Raw genomic sequence first — 18,094 nt, 5'->3', positions numbered from 1 at the left:
TGACTCGAGCGCCACCCCCAGCTTTCCCTCGCAACCCGAGGGGAAGATTGGGCTTCCCAGGGCCAACCCAAGGGGAAGGCTGAGATCCCCGTCGTAACTCGAGAATGCCGCCGCAACTCGAGAAAAACCACGTGGTTCCCACCGCTTGGCAAGATGAGGCCCTTGCCCGCGACGGCGTCTCAAGGGAAGTCCCCTGTTCCGCCCTGAAGGGCGAGACGGTCCCTGACAGCCTTCCTGCGACCCCCAAAAGTCCCCCGACACGCCGGGTTCCCCCGAGGGGAACACCGAGGGTCCCGGCACCGCTTCCTCTGAGCCCCTTCTCCCCTCCTGATCGCGACAGGAGAGGCGATTCCCCTGCGTGGTCTGGAAGGGGTTCCCGGCCTTCCCGGCGCACCTCAGGATGAGGCCGGTCTCACGAGGAAATTCGAGACGAGCCACGTGGGTGGGGCCACAGGCCGAACGCCCCCGATTCCCCGGTCCGCTCTTGAGAAGGACCCGAGGCCCGGACCCCTCTTCGAAGGCAACCCTGTGGGTGAAGGCACAACACGAAGGGGCACTGCCACCCCCGTGCATCGTCCGCAAAGACCCGCGGGTTCCACACACAGCTCGACGAGGGGCCTGAGACCCCCTGAGCAACTCGAGAGGCCAGCGGGGTTCCCTTCCTCAGACAAGACGAGGCCTGACTCTCCTGTCCCAACTCTGCAGGGACCCTGCGGTCGGAGTCCGAAACGCAGAGGAAGCCTGAGGTGCCTGCCTCCCCTCGAGGTGAGGCCCTCTTCCGTTGCGCCAGACCCAGCGGAGTCCCGAGGGGCCCCGCCACCTCCACAGGATCCCTCGCCTCTCAGAGGCACCCTGGGAAGTTCCCTAAGGTCCCCGGCAGAAGGCGAGGGACACGAGGGTTTCCCGCCGCCCCCTGACAAAGACCTCGAGAGTCCTTCTTCAACGCGTCTCGAGGCCCTAGTCCCCTCCCGTGACTCGAGAGCCAGGACGCGCTCCCCCTCGCCACGCGCATGGAGACCTGACTTCCCTGGCGCCGCACGAGAGGCTCCCTGAGATCCTCGTCGTGCCTCGGGAGAAAACCCCCACGGGCGCCGCAGCTCGAGGAAACCCCTGAGACGCCCCCGTCCTCGCGAGCTGAGGGCCTTCTTTTCCTGCATGGCCTGGAGAGCAATCCCGGGTCCTCTCTCCAAACGGAAGAGGAGGCTGGACTCCCTTGAGGCCGCTCAGGGGGCTCCAAGAGACCCGCGTCGCGACTCGAGAGGAGAGCGGAGTCCTTGGCTTCCCCTCGAGACGAGGCCTGACTCCCCGGGGGAGCCTGGAATGCAACCCCGAGATCCCTGCCTTCCCTGGAGAGGAAAATTAGGTCCCGGACACACGCTTAGGTGAGGTCTCTTAGGCCCTGCAGTGACTCGAGCGCCACCCCCAGCTTTCCCTCGCAACCCGAGGGGAAGATTGGGCTTCCCAGGGCCAACCCAAGGGGAAGGCTGAGATCCCCGTCGTAACTCGAGAATGCCGCCGCAACTCGAGAAAAACCACGTGGTTCCCACCGCTTGGCAAGATGAGGCCCTTGCCCGCGACGGCGTCTCAAGGGAAGTCCCCTGTTCCGCCCTGAAGGGCGAGACGGTCCCTGACAGCCTTCCTGCGACCCCCAAAAGTCCCCCGACACGCCGGGTTCCCCCGAGGGGAACACCGAGGGTCCCGGCACCGCTTCCTCTGAGCCCCTTCTCCCCTCCTGATCGCGACAGGAGAGGCGATTCCCCTGCGTGGTCTGGAAGGGGTTCCCGGCCTTCCTGGCGCACCTCAGGATGAGGCCGGTCTCACGAGGAAATTCGAGACGAGCCACGTGGGTGGGGCCACAGGCCGAACGCCCCCGATTCCCCGGTCCGCTCTTGAGAAGGACCCGAGGCCCGGACCCCTCTTCGAAGGCAACCCTGTGGGTGAAGGCACAACACGAAGGGGCACTGCCACCCCCGTGCATCGTCCGCAAAGACCCGCGGGTTCCACACACAGCTCGACGAGGGGCCTGAGACCTCCTGAGCAACTCGAGAGGCCAGCGGGGTTCCCTTCCTCAGACAAGACGAGGCCTGACTCTCCTGTCCCAACTCTGCAGGGACCCTGCGGTCGGAGTCCGAAACGCAGAGGAAGCCTGAGGTGCCTGCCTCCCCTCGAGGTGAGGCCCTCTTCCGTTGCGCCAGACCCAGCGGAGTCCCGAGGGGCCCCGCCACCTCCACAGGATCCCTCGCCTCTCAGAGGCACCCTGGGAAGTTCCCTAAGGTCCCCGGCAGAAGGCGAGGGACACGAGGGTTTCCCGCCGCCCCCCGACAAAGACCTCGAGAGTCCTTCTTCAACGCGTCTCGAGGCCCTAGTCCCCTCCCGTGACTCGAGAGCCAGGACGCGCTCCCCCTCGCCACGCGCATGGAGACCTGACTTCCCTGGTGCCGCACGAGAGGCTCCCTGAGATCCTCGTCGTGCCTCGGGAGAAAACCCCCACGGGCGCCGCAGCTCGAGGAAACCCCTGAGACGCCCCCGTCCTCGCGAGCTGAGGGCCTTCTTTTCCTGCATGGCCTGGAGAGCAATCCCGGGTCCTCTCTCCAAACGGAAGAGGAGGCTGGACTCCCTTGAGGCCGCTCAGGGGGCTCCAAGAGACCCGCGTCGCGACTCGAGAGGAGAGCGGAGTCCTTGGCTTCCCCTCGAGACGAGGCCTGACTCCCCGGGGGAGCCTGGAATGCAACCCCGAGATCCCTGCCTTCCCTGGAGAGGAAAATTAGGTCCCGGACACACGCTTAGGTGAGGTCTCTTAGGCCCTGCAGTGACTCGAGCGCCACCCCCAGCTTTCCCTCGCAACCCGAGGGGAAGATTGGGCTTCCCAGGGCCAACCCAAGGGGAAGGCTGAGATCCCGGTCGTAACTCGAGAATGCCGCCGCAACTCGAGAAAAACCACGTGGTTCCCACCGCTTGGCAAGATGAGGCCCTTGCCCGCGACGGCGTCTCAAGGGAAGTCCCCTGTTCCACCCTGAAGGGCGAGACGGTCCCTGACAGCCTTCCTGCGACCCCCAAAAGTCCCCCGACATGCCGGGTTCCCCCGAGGGGAACACCGAGGGTCCCGGCACCGCTTCCTCTGAGCCCCTTCTCCCCTCCTGATCGCGACAGGAGAGGCGATTCCCCTGCGTGGTCTGGAAGGGGTTCCCGGCCTTCCTGGCGCACCTCAGGATGAGGCCGGTCTCACGAGGAAATTCGAGACGAGCCACGTGGGTGGGGCCACAGGCCGAACGCCCCCGATTCCCCGGTCCGCTCTTGAGAAGGACCCGAGGCCCGGACCCCTCTTCGAAGGCAACCCTGTGGGTGAAGGCACAACACGAAGGGGCACTGCCACCCCCGTGCATCGTCCGCAAAGACCCGCGGGTTCCACACACAGCTCGACGAGGGGCCTGAGACCCCCTGAGCAACTCGAGAGGCCAGCGGGGTTCCCTTCCTCAGACAAGACGAGGCCTGACTCTCCTGTCCCAACTCTGCAGGGACCCTGCGGTCGGAGTCCGAAACGCAGAGGAAGCCTGAGGTGCCTGCCTCCCCTCGAGGTGAGGCCCTCTTCCGTTGCGCCAGACCCAGCGGAGTCCCGAGGGGCCCCGCCACCTCCACAGGATCCCTCGCCTCTCAGAGGCACCCTGGGAAGTTCCCTAAGGTCCCCGGCAGAAGGCGAGGGACACGAGGGTTTCCCGCCGCCCCCCGACAAAGACCTCGAGAGTCCTTCTTCAACGCGTCTCGAGGCCCTAGTCCCCTCCCGTGACTCGAGAGCCAGGACGCGCTCCCCCTCGCCACGCGCATGGAGACCTGACTTCCCTGGCGCCGCACGAGAGGCTCCCTGAGATCCTCGTCGTGCCTCGGGAGAAAACCCCCACGGGCGCCGCAGCTCGAGGAAACCCCTGAGACGCCCCCGTCCTCGCGAGCTGAGGGCCTTCTTTTCCTGCATGGCCTGGAGAGCAATCCCGGGTCCTCTCTCCAAACGGAAGAGGAGGCTGGACTCCCTTGAGGCCGCTCAGGGGGCTCCAAGAGACCCGCGTCGCGACTCGAGAGGAGAGCGGAGTCCTTGGCTTCCCCTCGAGACGAGGCCTGACTCCCCGGGGGAGCCTGGAATGCAACCCCGAGATCCCTGCCTTCCCTGGAGAGGAAAATTAGGTCCCGGACACACGCTTAGGTGAGGTCTCTTAGGCCCTGCAGTGACTCGAGCGCCACCCCCAGCTTTCCCTCGCAACCCGAGGGGAAGATTGGGCTTCCCAGGGCCAACCCAAGGGGAAGGCTGAGATCCCCGTCGTAACTCGAGAATGCCGCCGCAACTCGAGAAAAACCACGTGGTTCCCACCGCTTGGCAAGATGAGGCCCTTGCCCGCGACGGCGTCTCAAGGGAAGTCCCCTGTTCCACCCTGAAGGGCGAGACGGTCCCTGACAGCCTTCCTGCGACCCCCAAAAGTCCCCCGACACGCCGGGTTCCCCCGAGGGGAACACCGAGGGTCCCGGCACCGCTTCCTCTGAGCCCCTTCTCCCCTCCTGATCGCGACAGGAGAGGCGATTCCCCTGCGTGGTCTGGAAGGGGTTCCCGGCCTTCCCGGCGCACCTCAGGATGAGGCCGGTCTCACGAGGAAATTCGAGACGAGCCACGTGGGTGGGGCCACAGGCCGAACGCCCCCGATTCCCCGGTCCGCTCTTGAGAAGGACCCGAGGCCCGGACCCCTCTTCGAAGGCAACCCTGTGGGTGAAGGCACAACACGAAGGGGCACTGCCACCCCCGTGCATCGTCCGCAAAGACCCGCGGGTTCCACACACAGCTCGACGAGGGGCCTGAGACCCCCCGAGCAACTCGAGAGGCCAGCGGGGTTCCCTTCCTCAGACAAGACGAGGCCTGACTCTCCTGTCCCAACTCTGCAGGGACCCTGCGGTCGGAGTCCGAAACGCAGAGGAAGCCTGAGGTGCCTGCCTCCCCTCGAGGTGAGGCCCTCTTCCGTTGCGCCAGACCCAGCGGAGTCCCGAGGGGCCCCGCCACCTCCACAGGATCCCTCGCCTCTCAGAGGCACCCTGGGAAGTTCCCTAAGGTCCCCGGCAGAAGGCGAGGGACACGAGGGTTTCCCGCCGCCCCCCGACAAAGACCTCGAGAGTCCTTCTTCAACGCGTCTCGAGGCCCTAGTCCCCTCCCGTGACTCGAGAGCCAGGACGCGCTCCCCCTTGCCACGCGCATGGAGACCTGACTTCCCTGGCGCCGCACGAGAGGCTCCCTGAGATCCTCGTCGTGCCTCGGGAGAAAACCCCCACGGGCGCCGCAGCTCGAGGAAACCCCTGAGACGCCCCCGTCCTCGCGAGCTGAGGGCCTTCTTTTCCTGCATGGCCTGGAGAGCAATCCCGGGTCCTCTCTCCAAACGGAAGAGGAGGCTGGACTCCCTTGAGGCCGCTCAGGGGGCTCCAAGAGACCCGCGTCGCGACTCGAGAGGAGAGCGGAGTCCTTGGCTTCCCCTCGAGACGAGGCCTGACTCCCCGGGGGAGCCTGGAATGCAACCCCGAGATCCCTGCCTTCCCTGGAGAGGAAAATTAGGTCCCGGACACACGCTTAGGTGAGGTCTCTTAGGCCCTGCAGTGACTCGAGCGCCACCCCCAGCTTTCCCTCGCAACCCGAGGGGAAGATTGGGCTTCCCAGGGCCAACCCAAGGGGAAGGCTGAGATCCCCGTCGTAACTCGAGAATGCCGCCGCAACTCGAGAAAAACCACGTGGTTCCCACCGCTTGGCAAGATGAGGCCCTTGCCCGCGACGGCGTCTCAAGGGAAGTCCCCTGTTCCGCCCTGAAGGGCGAGACGGTCCCTGACAGCCTTCCTGCGACCCCCAAAAGTCCCCCGACACGCCGGGTTCCCCCGAGGGGAACACCGAGGGTCCCGGCACCGCTTCCTCTGAGCCCCTTCTCCCCTCCTGATCGCGACAGGAGAGGCGATTCCCCTGCGTGGTCTGGAAGGGGTTCCCGGCCTTCCCGGCGCACCTCAGGATGAGGCCGGTCTCACGAGGAAATTCGAGACGAGCCACGTGGGTGGGGCCACAGGCCGAACGCCCCCGATTCCCCGGTCCGCTCTTGAGAAGGACCCGAGGCCCGGACCCCTCTTCGAAGGCAACCCTGTGGGTGAAGGCACAACACGAAGGGGCACTGCCACCCCCGTGCATCGTCCGCAAAGACCCGCGGGTTCCACACACAGCTCGACGAGGGGCCTGAGACCCCCCGAGCAACTCGAGAGGCCAGCGGGGTTCCCTTCCTCAGACAAGACGAGGCCTGACTCTCCTGTCCCAACTCTGCAGGGACCCTGCGGTCGGAGTCCGAAACGCAGAGGAAGCCTGAGGTGCCTGCCTCCCCTCGAGGTGAGGCCCTCTTCCGTTGCGCCAGACCCAGCGGAGTCCCGAGGGGCCCCGCCACCTCCACAGGATCCCTCGCCTCTCAGAGGCACCCTGGGAAGTTCCCTAAGGTCCCCGGCAGAAGGCGAGGGACACGAGGGTTTCCCGCCGCCCCCCGACAAAGACCTCGAGAGTCCTTCTTCAACGCGTCTCGAGGCCCTAGTCCCCTCCCGTGACTCGAGAGCCAGGACGCGCTCCCCCTCGCCACGCGCATGGAGACCTGACTTCCCTGGTGCCGCACGAGAGGCTCCCTGAGATCCTCGTCGTGCCTCGGGAGAAAACCCCCACGGGCGCCGCAGCTCGAGGAAACCCCTGAGACGCCCCCGTCCTCGCGAGCTGAGGGCCTTCTTTTCCTGCATGGCCTGGAGAGCAATCCCGGGTCCTCTCTCCAAACGGAAGAGGAGGCTGGACTCCCTTGAGGCCGCTCAGGGGGCTCCAAGAGACCCGCGTCGCGACTCGAGAGGAGAGCGGAGTCCTTGGCTTCCCCTCGAGACGAGGCCTGACTCCCCGGGGGAGCCTGGAATGCAACCCCGAGATCCCTGCCTTCCCTGGAGAGGAAAATTAGGTCCCGGACACACGCTTAGGTGAGGTCTCTTAGGCCCTGCAGTGACTCGAGCGCCACCCCCAGCTTTCCCTCGCAACCCGAGGGGAAGATTGGGCTTCCCAGGGCCAACCCAAGGGGAAGGCTGAGATCCCCGTCGTAACTCGAGAATGCCGCCGCAACTCGAGAAAAACCACGTGGTTCCCACCGCTTGGCAAGATGAGGCCCTTGCCCGCGACGGCGTCTCAAGGGAAGTCCCCTGTTCCGCCCTGAAGGGCGAGACGGTCCCTGACAGCCTTCCTGCGACCCCCAAAAGTCCCCCGACACGCCGGGTTCCCCCGAGGGGAACACCGAGGGTCCCGGCACCGCTTCCTCTGAGCCCCTTCTCCCCTCCTGATCGCGACAGGAGAGGCGATTCCCCTGCGTGGTCTGGAAGGGGTTCCCGGCCTTCCCGGCGCACCTCAGGATGAGGCCGGTCTCACGAGGAAATTCGAGACGAGCCACGTGGGTGGGGCCACAGGCCGAACGCCCCCGATTCCCCGGTCCGCTCTTGAGAAGGACCCGAGGCCCGGACCCCTCTTCGAAGGCAACCCTGTGGGTGAAGGCACAACACGAAGGGGCACTGCCACCCCCGTGCATCGTCCGCAAAGACCCGCGGGTTCCACACACAGCTCGACGAGGGGCCTGAGACCCCCTGAGCAACTCGAGAGGCCAGCGGGGTTCCCTTCCTCAGACAAGACGAGGCCTGACTCTCCTGTCCCAACTCTGCAGGGACCCTGCGGTCGGAGTCCGAAACGCAGAGGAAGCCTGAGGTGCCTGCCTCCCCTCGAGGTGAGGCCCTCTTCCGTTGCGCCAGACCCAGCGGAGTCCCGAGGGGCCCCGCCACCTCCACAGGATCCCTCGCCTCTCAGAGGCACCCTGGGAAGTTCCCTAAGGTCCCCGGCAGAAGGCGAGGGACACGAGGGTTTCCCGCCGCCCCCCGACAAAGACCTCGAGAGTCCTTCTTCAACGCGTCTCGAGGCCCTAGTCCCCTCCCGTGACTCGAGAGCCAGGACGCGCTCCCCCTCGCCACGCGCATGGAGACCTGACTTCCCTGGCGCCGCACGAGAGGCTCCCTGAGATCCTCGTCGTGCCTCGGGAGAAAACCCCCACGGGCGCCGCAGCTCGAGGAAACCCCTGAGACGCCCCCGTCCTCGCGAGCTGAGGGCCTTCTTTTCCTGCATGGCCTGGAGAGCAATCCCGGGTCCTCTCTCCAAACGGAAGAGGAGGCTGGACTCCCTTGAGGCCGCTCAGGGGGCTCCAAGAGACCCGCGTCGCGACTCGAGAGGAGAGCGGAGTCCTTGGCTTCCCCTCGAGACGAGGCCTGACTCCCCGGGGGAGCCTGGAATGCAACCCCGAGATCCCTGCCTTCCCTGGAGAGGAAAATTAGGTCCCGGACACACGCTTAGGTGAGGTCTCTTAGGCCCTGCAGTGACTCGAGCGCCACCCCCAGCTTTCCCTCGCAACCCGAGGGGAAGACTGGGCTTCCCAGGGCCAACCCAAGGGGAAGGCTGAGATCCCCGTCGTAACTCGAGAATGCCGCCGCAACTCGAGAAAAACCACGTGGTTCCCACCGCTTGGCAAGATGAGGCCCTTGCCCGCGACGGCGTCTCAAGGGAAGTCCCCTGTTCCGCCCTGAAGGGCGAGACGGTCCCTGACAGTTTCCTGCGACCCCCAAAAGTCCGCCGACACGCCGGGTTCCCCCGAGGGGAACACCGAGGGTCCCGGCACCGCTTCCTCTGAGCCCCTTCTCCCCTCCTGATCGCGACAGGAGAGGCGATTCCCCTGCGTGGTCTGGAAGGGGTTCCCGGCCTTCCCGGCGCACCTCAGGATGAGGCCGGTCTCACGAGGAAATTCGAGACGAGCCACGTGAGTGGGGACACAGGCCGAACGCCCCCGATTCCCCGGTCCGCTCTTGAGAAGGACCCGAGGCCCGGACCCCTCTTCGAAGGCAACCCTGTGGGTGAAGGCACAACACGAAGGGGCACTGCCACCCCCGTGCATCGTCCGCAAAGACCCGCGGGTTCCACACACAGCTCGACGAGGGGCCTGAGACCCCCCGAGCAACTCGAGAGGCCAGCGGGGTTCCCTTCCTCAGACAAGACGAGGCCTGACTCTCCTGTCCCACCTCTGCAGGGACCCTGCGGTCAGAGTCCGAAACGCAGAGGAAGCCTGCGGTGCCTGCCTCCCCTCGAGGTGAGGCCCTCTTCCGTTGCGCCAGACCCAGCGGAGTCCCGAGGGGCCCCGCCACCTCCACAGGATCCCTCGCCTCTCAGAGGCACCCTGGCAAGTTCCCTAAGGTCCCCGGCAGAAGGCGAGGGACACGAGGGTTTCCCGCCGCCCCCCGACAAAGACCTCGAGAGTCCTTCTTCAACGCGTCTCGAGGCCCTAGTCCCCTCCCGTGACTCGAGAGCCAGGACGCGCTCCCCCTCGCCACGCGCATGGAGACCTGACTTCCCTGGCGCCGCACGAGAGGCTCCCTGAGATCCTCGTCGTGCCTCGGGAGAAAACCCCCACGGGCGCCGCAGCTCGAGGAAACCCCTGAGACGCCCCCGTCCTCGCGAGCTGAGGGCCTTCTTTTCCTGCATGGCCTGGAGAGCAATCCCGGGTCCTCTCTCCAAACGGAAGAGGAGGCTGGACTCCCTTGAGGCCGCTCAGGTGGCTCCAAGAGACCCGCGTCGCGACTCGAGAGGAGAGCGGAGTCCTTGGCTTCCCCTCGAGACGAGGCCTGACTCCCCGGGGGAGCCTGGAATGCAACCCCGAGATCCCTGCCTTCCCTGGAGAGGAAAATTAGGTCCCGGACACACGCTTAGGTGAGGTCTCTTAGGCCCTGCAGTGACTCGAGCGCCACCCCCAGCTTTCCCTCGCAACCCGAGGGGAAGATTGGGCTTCCCAGCGCCAACCCAAGGGGAAGGCTGAGATCCCCGTCGTAACTCGAGAATGCCGCCGCAACTCGAGAAAAACCACGTGGTTCCCACCGCTTGGCAAGATGAGGCCCTTGCCCGCGACGGCGTCTCAAGGGAAGTCCCCTGTTCCGCCCTGAAGGGCGAGACGGTCCCTGACAGCCTTCCTGCGACCCCCAAAAGTCCCCCGACACGCCGGGTTCCCCCGAGGGGAACACCGAGGGTCCCGGCACCGCTTCCTCTGAGCCCCTTCTCCCCTCCTGATCGCGACAGGAGAGGCGATTCCCCTGCGTGGTCTGGAAGGGGTTCCCGGCCTTCCCGGCGCACCTCAGGATGAGGCCGGTCTCACGAGGAAATTCGAGACGAGCCACGTGGGTGGGGCCACAGGCCGAACGCCCCCGATTCCCCGGTCCGCTCTTGAGAAGGACCCGAGGCCCGGACCCCTCTTCGAAGGCAACCCTGTGGGTGAAGGCGCAACACGAAGGGGGCACTGCCACCCCCGTGCATCGTCCGCAAAGACCCGCGGGTTCCACACACAGCTCGACGAGGGGCCTGAGACCCCCCGAGCAACTCGAGAGGCCAGCGGGGTTCCCTTCCTCAGACAAGACGAGGCCTGACTCTCCTGTCCCAACTCTGCAGGGACCCTGCGGTCGGAGTCCGAAACGCAGAGGAAGCCTGAGGTGCCTGCCTCCCCTCGAGGTGAGGCCCTCTTCCGTTGCGCCAGACCCAGCGGAGTCCCGAGGGGCCCCGCCACCTCCACAGGATCCCTCGCCTCTCAGAGGCACCCTGGGAAGTTCCCTAAGGTCCCCGGCAGAAGGCGAGGGACACGAGGGTTTCCCGCCGCCCCCCGACAAAGACCTCGAGAGTCCTTCTTCAACGCGTCTCGAGGCCCTAGTCCCCTCCCGTGACTCGAGAGCCAGGACGCGCTCCCCCTCGCCACGCGCATGGAGACCTGACTTCCCTGGCGCCGCACGAGAGGCTCCCTGAGATCCTCGTCGTGCCTCGGGAGAAAACCCCCACGGGCGCCGCAGCTCGAGGAAACCCCTGAGACGCCCCCGTCCTCGCGAGCTGAGGGCCTTCTTTTCCTGCATGGCCTGGAGAGCAATCCCGGGTCCTCTCTCCAAACGGAAGAGGAGGCTGGACTCCCTTGAGGCCGCTCAGGGGGCTCCAAGAGACCCGCGTCGCGACTCGAGAGGAGAGCGGAGTCCTTCGCTTCCCCTCGAGACGAGGCCTGACTCCCCGGGGGAGCCTGGAATGCAACCCCGAGATCCCTGCCTTCCCTGGAGAGGAAAATTAGGTCCCGGACACACGCTTAGGTGAGGTCTCTTCGGCCCTGCAGTGACTCGAGCGCCACCCCCAGCTTTCCCTCGCAACCCGAGGGGAAGATTGGGCTTCCCAGGGCCAACCCAAGGGGAAGGCTGAGATCCCCGTCGTAACTCGAGAATGCCGCCGCAACTCGAGAAAAACCACGTGGTTCCCACCGCTTGGCAAGATGAGGCCCTTGCCCGCGACGGCGTCTCAAGGGAAGTCCCCTGTTCCGCCCTGAAGGGCGAGACGGTCCCTGACAGCCTTCCTGCGACCCCCAAAAGTCCCCCGACACGCCGGGTTCCCCCGAGGGGAACACCGAGGGTCCCGGCACCGCTTCCTCTGAGCCCCTTCTCCCCTCCTGATCGCGACAGGAGAGGCGATTCCCCTGCGTGGTCTGGAAGGGGTTCCCGGCCTTCCCGGCGCACCTCAGGATGAGGCCGGTCTCACGAGGAAATTCGAGACGAGCCACGTGGGTGGGGCCACAGGCCGAACGCCCCCGATTCCCCGGTCCGCTCTTGAGAAGGACCCGAGGCCCGGACCCCTCTTCGAAGGCAACCCTGTGGGTGAAGGCACAACACGAAGGGGCACTGCCACCCCCGTGCATCGTCCGCAAAGACCCGCGGGTTCCACACACAGCTCGACGAGGGGCCTGAGACACCCCGAGCAACTCGAGAGGCCAGCGGGGTTCCCTTCCTCAGACAAGACGAGGCCTGACTCTCCTGTCCCAACTCTGCAGGGACCCTGCGGTCGGAGTCCGTAACGCAGAGGAAGCCTGAGGTGCCTGCCTCCCCTCGAGGTGAGGCCCTCTTCCGTTGCGCCAGACCCAGCGGAGTCCCGAGGGGCCCCGCCACCTCCACAGGATCCCTCGCCTCTCAGAGGCACCCTGGGAAGTTCCCTAAGGTCCCCGGCAGAAGGCGAGGGACACGAGGGTTTCCCGCCGCCCCCCGACAAAGACCTCGAGAGTCCTTCTTCAACGCGTCTCGAGGCCCTAGTCCCCTCCCGTGACTCGAGAGCCAGGACGCGCTCCCCCTCGCCACGCGCATGGAGACCTGACTTCCCTGGCGCCGCACGAGAGGCTCCCTGAGATCCTCGTCGTGCCTCGGGAGAAAACCCCCACGGGCGCCGCAGCTCGAGGAAACCCCTGAGACGCCCCCGTCCTCGCGAGCTGAGGGCCTTCTTTTCCTGCATGGCCTGGAGAGCAATCCCGGGTCCTCTCTCCAAACGGAAGAGGAGGCTGGACTCCCTTGAGGCCGCTCAGGGGGCTCCAAGAGACCCGCGTCGCGACTCGAGAGGAGAGCGGAGTCCTTGGCTTCCCCTCGAGACGAGGCCTGACTCCCCGGGGGAGCCTGGAATGCAACCCCGAGATCCCTGCCTTCCCTGGAGAGGAAAATTAGGTCCCGGACACACGCTTAGGTGAGGTCTCTTCGGCCCTGCAGTGACTCGAGCGCCACCCCCAGCTTTCCCTCGCAACCCGAGGGGAAGATTGGGCTTCCCAGGGCCAACCCAAGGGGAAGGCTGAGATCCCCGTCGTAACTCGAGAATGCCGCCGCAACTCGAGAAAAACCACGTGGTTCCCACCGCTTGGCAAGATGAGGCCCTTGCCCGCGACGGCGTCTCAAGGGAAGTCCCCTGTTCCGCCCTGAAGGGCGAGACGGTCCCTGACAGCCTTCCTGCGACCCCCAAAAGTCCCCCGACACGCCGGGTTCCCCCGAGGGGAACACCGAGGGTCCCGGCACCGCTTCCTCTGAGCCCCTTCTCCCCTCCTGATCACGACAGGAGAGGCGATTCCCCTGCGTGGTCTGGAAGGGGTTCCCGGCCTTCCCGGCGCACCTCAGGATGAGGCCGGTCTCACGAGGAAATTCGAGACGAGCCACGTGGGTGGGGCCACAGGCCGAACGCCCCCGATTCCCCGGTCCGCTCTTGAGAAGGACCCGAGGCCCGGACCCCTCTTCGAAGGCAACCCTGTGGGTGAAGGCACAACACGAAGGGGCACTGCCACCCCCGTGCATCGTCCGCAAAGACCCGCGGGTTCCACACACAGCTCGACGAGGGGCCTGAGACCCCCCGAGGAACTCGAGAGGCCAGCGGGGTTCCCTTCCTCAGACAAGACGAGGCCTGACTCTCCTGTCCCAACTCTGCAGGGACCCTGCGGTCGGAGTCCGAAACGCAGAGGAAGCCTGAGGTGCCTGCCTCCCCTCGAGGTGAGGCCCTCTTCCGTTGCGCCAGACCCAGCGGAGTCCCGAGGGGCCCCGCCACCTCCACAGGATCCCTCGCCTCTCAGAGGCACCCTGGGAAGTTCCCTAAGGTCCCCGGCAGAAGGCGAGGGACACGAGGGTTTCCCGCCGCCACCCGACAAAGACCTCGAGAGTCCTTCTTCAACGCGTCTCGAGGCCCTAGTCCCCTCCCGTGACTCGAGAGCCAGGACGCGCTCCCCCTCGCCACGCGCATGGAGACCTGACTTCCCTGGCGCCGCACGAGAGGCTCCCTGAGATCCTCGTCGTGCCTCGGGAGAAAACCCCCACGGGCGCCGCAGCTCGAGGAAACCCCTGAGACGCCCCCGTCCTCGCGAGCTGAGGGCCTTCTTTTCCTGCATGGCCTGGAGAGCAATCCCGGGTCCTCTCTCCAAACGGAAGAGGAGGCTGGACTCCCTTGAGGCCGCTCAGGGGGCTCCAAGAGACCCGCGTCGCGACTCGAGAGGAGAGCGGAGTCCTTGGCTTCCCCTCGAGACGAGGCCTGACTCCCCGGGGGAGCCTGGAATGCAACCCCGAGATCCCTGCCTTCCCTGGAGAGGAAAATTAGGTCCCGGACACACGCTTAGGTGAGGTCTCTTAGGCCCTGCAGTGACTCGAGCGCCACCCCCAGCTTTCCCTCGCAACCCGAGGGGAAGATTGGGCTTCCCAGGGCCAACCCAAGGGGAAGGCTGAGATCCCCGTCGTAACTCGAGAATGCCGCCGCAACTCGAGAAAAACCACGTGGTTCCCACCGCTTGGCAAGATGAGGCCCTTGCCCGCGACGGCGTCTCAAGGGAAGTCCCCTGTTCCGCCCTGAAGGGCGAGACGGTCCCTGACAGCCTTCCTGCGACCCCCAAAAGTCCCCCGACACGCCGGGTTCCCCCGAGGGGAACACCGAGGGTCCCGGCACCGCTTCCTCTGAGCCCCTTCTCCCCTCCTGATCGCGACAGGAGAGGCGATTCCCCTGCGTGGTCTGGAAGGGGTTCCCGGCCTTCCCGGCGCACCTCAGGATGAGGCCGGTCTCACGAGGAAATTCGAGACGAGCCACGTGGGTGGGGCCACAGGCCGAACGCCCCCGATTCCCCGGTCCGCTCTTGAGAAGGACCCGAGGCCCGGACCCCTCTTCGAAGGCAACCCTGTGGGTGAAGGCACAACACGAAGGGGCACTGCCACCCCCGTGCATCGTCCGCAAAGACCCGCGGGTTCCACACACAGCTCGACGAGGGGCCTGAGACCCCCCGAGGAACTCGAGAGGCCAGCGGGGTTCCCTTCCTCAGACAAGACGAGGCCTGACTCTCCTGTCCCAACTCTGCAGGGACCCTGCGGTCGGAGTCCGAAACGCAGAGGAAGCCTGAGGTGCCTGCCTCCCCTCGAGGTGAGGCCCTCTTCCGTTGCGCCAGACCCAGCGGAGTCCCGAGGGGCCCCGCCACCTCCACAGGATCCCTCGCCTCTCAGAGGCACCCTGGGAAGTTCCCTAAGGTCCCCGGCAGAAGGCGAGGGACACGAGGGTTTCCCGCCGCCCCCCGACAAAGACCTCGAGAGTCCTTCTTCAACGCGTCTCGAGGCCCTAGTCCCCTCCCGTGACTCGAGAGCCAGGACGCGCTCCCCCTCGCCACGCGCATGGAGACCTGACTTCCCTGGCGCCGCACGAGAGGCTCCCTGAGATCCTCGTCGTGCCTCGGGAGAAAACCCCCACGGGCGCCGCAGCTCGAGGAAACCCCTGAGACGCCCCCGTCCTCGCGAGCTGAGGGCCTTCTTTTCCTGCATGGCCTGGAGAGCAATCCCGGGTCCTCTCTCCAAACGGAAGAGGAGGCTGGACTCCCTTGAGGCCGCTCAGGGGGCTCCAAGAGACCCGCGTCGCGACTCGAGAGGAGAGCGGAGTCCTTGGCTTCCCCTCGAGACGAGGCCTGACTCCCCGGGGGAGCCTGGAATGCAACCCCGAGATCCCTGCCTTCCCTGGAGAGGAAAATTAGGTCCCGGACACACGCTTAGGTGAGGTCTCTTAGGCCCTGCAGTGACTCGAGCGCCACCCCCAGCTTTCCCTCGCAACCCGAGGGGAAGATTGGGCTTCCCAGGGCCAACCCAAGGGGAAGGCTGAGATCCCCGTCGTAACTCGAGAATGCCGCCGCAACTCGAGAAAAACCACGTGGTTCCCACCGCTTGGCAAGATGAGGCCCTTGCCCGCGACGGCGTCTCAAGGGAAGTCCCCTGTTCCGCCCTGAAGGGCGAGACGGTCCCTGACAGCCTTCCTGCGACCCCCAAAAGTCCCCCGACACGCCGGGTTCCCCCGAGGGGAACACCGAGGGTCCCGGCACCGCTTCCTCTGAGCCCCTTCTCCCCTCCTGATCGCGACAGGAGAGGCGATTCCCCTCCGTGGTCTGGAAGGGGTTCCCGGCCTTCCCGGCGCACCTCAGGATGAGGCCGGTCTCACGAGGAAATTCGAGACGAGCCACGTGGGTGGGGCCACAGGCCGAACGCCCCCGATTCCCCGGTCCGCTCTTGAGAAGGACCCGAGGCCCGGACCCCTCTTCGAAGGCAACCCTGTGGGTGAAGGCACAACACGAAGGGGCACTGCCACCCCCGTGCATCGTCCGCAAAGACCCGCGGGTTCCACACACAGCTCGACGAGGGGCCTGAGACCCCCCGAGCAACTCGAGAGGCCAGCGGGGTTCCCTTCCTCAGACAAGACGAGGCCTGACTCTCCTGTCCCAACTCTGCAGGGACCCTGCGGTCGGAGTCCGAAACGCAGAGGAAGCCTGAGGTTCCTGCCTCCCCTCGAGGTGAGGCCCTCTTCCGTTGCGCCAGACCCAGCGGAGTCCCGAGGGGCCCCGCCACCTCCACAGGATCCCTCGCCTCTCAGAGGCACCCTGGGAAGTTCCCTAAGGTCCCCGGCAGAAGGCGAGGGACACGAGGGTTTCCCGCCGCCCCCCGACAAAGACCTCGAGAGTCCTTCTTCAACGCGTCTCGAGGCCCTAGTCCCCTCCCGTGACTCGAGAGCCAGGACGCGCTCCCCCTCGCCACGCGCATGGAGACCTGACTTCCCTGGCGCCGCACGAGAGGCTCCCTGAGATCCTCGTCGTGCCTCGGGAGAAAACCCCCACGGGCGCCGCAGCTCGAGGAAACCCCTGAGACGCCCCCGTCCTCGCGAGCTGAGGGCCTTCTTTTCCTGCATGGCCTGGAGAGCAATCCCGGGTCCTCTCTCCAAACGGAAGAGGAGGCTGGACTCCCTTGAGGCCGCTCAGGGGGCTCCAAGAGACCCGCGTCGCGACTCGAGAGGAGAGCGGAGTCCTTGGCTTCCCCTCGAGACGAGGCCTGACTCCCCGGGGGAGCCTGGAATGCAACCCCGAGATCCCTGCCTTCCCTGGAGAGGAAAATTAGGTCCCGGACACACGCTTAGGTGAGGTCTCTTAGGCCCTGCAGTGACTCGAGCGCCACCCCCAGCTTTCCCTCGCAACCCGAGGGGAAGATTGGGCTTCCCAGGGCCAACCCAAGGGGAAGGCTGAGATCCCCGTCGTAACTCGAGAATGCCGCCGCAACTCGAGAAAAACCACGTGGTTCCCACCGCTTGGCAAGATGAGGCCCTTGCCCGCGACGGCGTCTCAAGGGAAGTCCCCTGTTCCGCCCTGAAGGGCGAGACGGTCCCTGACAGCCTTCCTGCGACCCCCAAAAGTCCCCCGACACGCCGGGTTCCCCCGAGGGGAACACCGAGGGTCCCGGCACCGCTTCCTCTGAGCCCCTTCTCCCCTCCTGATCACGACAGGAGAGGCGATTCCCCTGCGTGGTCTGGAAGGGGTTCCCGGCCTTCCCGGCCACCTCAGGATGAGGCCGGTCTCACGAGGAAATTCGAGACGAGCCACGTGGGTGGGGCCACAGGCCGAACGCCCCCGATTCCCCGGTCCGCTCTTGAGAAGGACCCGAGGCCCGGACCCCTCTTCGAAGGCAACCCTGTGGGTGAAGGCACAACACGAAGGGGCACTGCCACCCCCGTGCATCGTCCGCAAAGACCCGCGGGTTCCACACACAGCTCGACGAGGGGCCTGAGACCCCCCGAGGAACTCGAGAGGCCAGCGGGGTTCCCTTCCTCAGACAAGACGAGGCCTGACTCTCCTGTCCCAACTCTGCAGGGACCCTGCGGTCGGAGTCCGAAACGCAGAGGAAGCCTGAGGTGCCTGCCTCCCCTCGAGGTGAGGCCCTCTTCCGTTGCGCCAGACCCAGCGGAGTCCCGAGGGGCCCCGCCACCTCCACAGGATCCCTCGCCTCTCAGAGGCACCCTGGGAAGTTCCCTAAGGTCCCCGGCAGAAGGCGAGGGACACGAGGGTTTCCCGCCGCCACCCGACAAAGACCTCGAGAGTCCTTCTTCAACGCGTCTCGAGGCCCTAGTCCCCTCCCGTGACTCGAGAGCCAGGACGCGCTCCCCCTCGCCACGCGCATGGAGACCTGACTTCCCTGGCGCCGCACGAGAGGCTCCCTGAGATCCTCGTCGTGCCTCGGGAGAAAACCCCCACGGGCGCCGCAGCTCGAGGAAACCCCTGAGACGCCCCCGTCCTCGCGAGCTGAGGGCCTTCTTTTCCTGCATGGCCTGGAGAGCAATCCCGGGTCCTCTCTCCAAACGGAAGAGGAGGCTGGACTCCCTTGAGGCCGCTCAGGGGGCTCC

Source organism: Bubalus kerabau, unplaced genomic scaffold, assembly GCF_029407905.1.
Source record: "Bubalus kerabau isolate K-KA32 ecotype Philippines breed swamp buffalo unplaced genomic scaffold, PCC_UOA_SB_1v2 scaffold_42, whole genome shotgun sequence".
NCBI classification, from domain to species: Eukaryota; Metazoa; Chordata; class Mammalia; order Artiodactyla; family Bovidae; genus Bubalus; species Bubalus kerabau.
Note: the sequence above shows the minus strand (reverse complement) of the source record.